Genomic DNA, 4071 nt, shown 5'->3' on the forward strand with positions numbered 1-4071 from the left:
ACTTCAGATCTAAAGAGGGCGACGACCATAACAACCGAATGGTGAACAAACCTTGCCACCCCGAACCTCGGCCAGGATGGGGCCGCCATGGCCGACACCGCATCACACAGGGCCAGGAGAGAATGCCACCATCGGGATGGGTGAAACACAGATTGGGCGACGCAAGGGAGAGTAGGGGTATGAGGGCACGCCCGCCACCAGCCTGAGCCGCACATGCGAGGATCGCAATGGACATCGGTGAGGACGTCGGTGATTGCGGGGGAGGGGGTGGCAGTGCCGATGCTAGGGTTTTGACCACGAGTCATCCACAATTTTTGTATCAAACTAAACCAAATAGTACCTATGATGGACGATCCCTATCATCTATGAACCCGCCTAAGCATATAGGTTACTAAATTTGAACTAAAACTACAACACTTATTGTGGATTAGAGGGAGTAGTAAATTGTTCCAGTGGTCATATGTCTCCATCATGTGCTATGTTTATTTTTCTTTGGAGGGGTTAGGCCCGCTCTTCTCCTTTCTTTGGCTCCCAGACTTAAGAAGTGGCAGTCCTATCCCAAGATCGAGATACAAAAGAACCCTCAAAAACCCTAAATAGCATGGAGATGCAGATGCACGAAATAGCATGAATCCTAAAAGATTGAAGAGTGGGCAAAGGGGAGGGGAGAGAAAGAGCTTACCGGGTGGTTGCATTGCCGGCGTGTTGTGAAACCATGTGTAACCATGTTCCATAAACCATAAAAAAATATGTAACCATGTTGTGAAATAAATGTGCCCACCATGTGTAACATGGTTGCGCTGCCGACGGGTTATCCCTTTTGTGTTAGAAAAAAATCCAGAGACCATGTTCATGTGATGACAAAAAAATTAAATATAAATAAAAAAAAATGTATTCACCATAGATTTAGGTGTTGCATTTTCCTATAAAGAAAATAATTATGCAAGTGTGTGAGCTGATTGTAATAAAATATGTCTGGTGCCTGTATTGGAAAGCCGGTGCCCAACATTAGGTACTAATAACTTTATATACATACATGAGTATAAATGATAACGAATAACAAAGTCTACACTGGAATAATAAAAAGCAGATAAGTGGGCTTGCATATCAGATGTTTAGATTAGTTAAATGAACAAGCCTACTATCCATTTTTGAATCAAAATCCTTGCGATTTTCACAGATCAAAGTGATCGATGTTTAAGACTCCATAAGTTGTATCCTTAATCTCTTGCCCCAGTAAGGGTTCAAGTTATCAGTTTCAGCTGTGAGTGTAGGAAAGAACTGCATTCACAAGTGTGGCATTGGACGTAAAGGGTAAACATAAATAACAGCATAACTATAAGACACAAACTTGATAAAGATGGTGCTAATCTTGTCTCAAACGTACAAGTTATCTCATAAACAAAAGGTAGGAAAACTCTGACCAGTTTAATAAACTGAACAAGATATGTATCGTATCCTCGCAAATGTTCCTTTTCTTTGCAAGACTGACTTTTTTTGAGGTAACATTCCGGTTTCATAGGTCCATGGTAAATAGAATAAACCGAATCAGAGAAAACTATAAATATATAGCTCTTCCACCTTGTCAAGCACCCATATCAGTACATCATAATGCCTGCATGAAACTGAAACAATTCATAGTTAGTAAACAATTCTATGGAGCAAAAGGGTAACCGACAATATAACTCTTGCAAACGAAATCAACGCCTACATCAATAAAATTTTACAATTAGAAAATAGCAGATCGTTACCCAATCCTCTCCTTTTACTAAAAAAATGATTGATATACATAACCCTCAAAATATTGTGAGACCTCCTGAAAGGTAGACTCAAGTTTCGTCATTGTTTTTGTTGCAAGCTCTGCCTAATCACACAGATCAGTGCAACGCAATTTTGAAACATCAAATAAAGTCAATCAAATGCAATGTTTCTGTTCACTTTACCTATTCTTGCTCCGCAAGACTGGTCAGTACTAATGAACTCGAAAGAAAATTTTGTATCTGACACCACAATAGGCATTTGCAGCTCCCAATCAAAGAAGCCACTCAGGAAGGATACTACATTATTCAAATTCAACAAATGATCAAGATCCATGGGAGTATTCAAATCATCAGTCAAATTATAAGACACGATAAATTTGAATATCTCTCAAACACCACCATAGCCTGGACAAATCATCGCAACAGAATCAGAAGCGATGTGTAAAAGATATTGATGCTAAAAGGCTCGCCAACTTTTAGAATGAGCAGATCAGACAACGACCTTAGTGAAGCCCTAGGCCATGCTAGTCTACATGTTCAAGAAGATGGTGACACGTGTGCAACCATCGTCCGTGTCCGCGTCGACCTCTACCAGCGGCGGGCGCCTTAGGCCACGCACTCTCACTAGATCAGAACCACACGGTGATGATAGGCAGGAGAGCCTAGGAGACTGATTAAGTTTAGGTTCTATAATTTCACAGCGGAATAGAATAAGTGATCCGGCCGTGGTATTAAAATCACATAAAATTTTCATGAATATCATGTCATTGGTAAATGAAATGCAAGATGTGTCGGGCCGACCTTGTTACGTCTGTACGTCAAGGTGGCGGGCCGAAGGCACCTGAAAAAAGACAAGTATGGCCACATCAGGGTGTGGCAGTAATGTACACATCCTTTCTATCATCAAGCATAAGAAAATAAACCTTGAAGCTGCACAAACAACTACTATCATCGAGCACAAGAAACAAAGCTTGAAGTTGCATAAATATCAACCTCCATAGACATGCAATTTTGTTGACTTAAAACCATCATTTGGAACAATAATGAGGAGCCAAATTTCCATTCAATTCACCAAGGAAGTGCATAGGCAAAAAAAATACTCACGAAATGGCTGGCGGGTACCTCCTTGAGCAAATAATGGTGGCGAAGGCCTTACAAAATTCGGCATGGCTGAGGTACATCAAGGGTGCTCTGAACATTCAGTTTCTTCAGAGCCTTGCGATCTGGGAAAAAGGTTCACAATTTTCACCTCTCTCATTAACGGAATTGGTATCTGGTCATGGTCGTGGGAAGCTAGCGGAATTTCTCAACAAAGTCGGTCTACGCTGATCATTTCGTTTCCTCGACCAGGATCAGGCGAGTAGACTTCGACACCTCCCTAACGTCAAGCTATCAACCATAAAGAGCCTGACGGTCACCCTTCGCTGCCATAGTGCCATTAGGGAAAGAATGGATCAGAAAATTGCAGGTACACGCATCAAATATCCAAATCGTGAATGAACGAACAAAGGGCATCAAATGCAGGGAGGGCAGCTCACCTGCGACTGCGAGAACCCATATACTGTATAAATGATCTGTCGGCTCTGTTGTTCGATGGGCATCACGGTCGTGGCTGACGGGACGTGTAAAGGAGTAGATAGAGGGTACGCGGAGGAGGATGAGGGCAGGGGCGAGAGCGCGGAGGGGCCTCTGGTGCTTACTTTCATGAAGCCGAGGGTTCCAGGTAGAGGCTGCAAGAGTGGAGGTATGGCGGAATCAAATCAACCGAGGGTTCCAGGTAGAGGCCGCAGGAGTAGAGGTGTGCCGGAAGCAAATCAGAGGAGGTAATCCCAAATCAGAGGAGGTAGGGAAGGATAGGAGAAGGGACCAAGATATCAGGGAAGCTATCATGAAAAAAAAAAAGATATCAGGGAAGGAAACGATAATTGAGTATTTGTTGCCACTTGCGGATCTTTGGGAGGTTTTTACGGCATTAGATTGCGCTAGGTACGTATGCACGGGAGAGCCCGAGGTCAGACGGGCGACAAAATACCGACGGCGAACAAACGACGTACCGACTTCTTCTTTAGAAGTACTAGGCAATAGCCCGTGCGTTGGGGCATAAATATTCTATTGGTTTCACATTAATCATGTTTTGTTAGAGATCTCGTGCACATCGAATAGCATTGTCGATTGTTTTTACATCAAAATCGTCCTCTTCCTCCTTCTTTTCCTCCTGTAATCTTCGTCTCACCAATGTCGTTAATGGCACATCCGGCATACAATCCTCCAACCCTCTGACAATGGTGGGTTAATGTTGCGAATGGACAAG

The 4071-nt window shown here is 42.9% G+C and overlaps 1 long non-coding RNA gene across 2 annotated transcripts; it reads right to left on the minus strand.

Annotated features, from left to right (window-relative positions):
• Positions 1-1303: 1303 nt before the first annotated feature.
• Positions 1304-3627, minus strand: LOC119324604. Of its 2 annotated transcripts, none has more exons than XR_005157048.1 (4): positions 3299-3627; positions 2865-3184; positions 2562-2601; positions 1304-1615 (listed from the first exon to the last, which is right to left on the minus strand). It is a non-coding gene; the product is annotated as an uncharacterized LOC119324604 (long non-coding RNA). The 2 variants fall into 2 exon arrangements; XR_005157047.1 differs by having other exon boundaries at positions 1304-1625.
• Positions 3628-4071: the final 444 nt, after the last annotated feature.

The sequence above is a fragment of the Triticum dicoccoides genome, chromosome 6B (genome assembly GCF_002162155.2).
Source record: "Triticum dicoccoides isolate Atlit2015 ecotype Zavitan chromosome 6B, WEW_v2.0, whole genome shotgun sequence".
In the NCBI taxonomy this organism is placed as follows: domain Eukaryota; kingdom Viridiplantae; phylum Streptophyta; class Magnoliopsida; order Poales; family Poaceae; genus Triticum; species Triticum dicoccoides.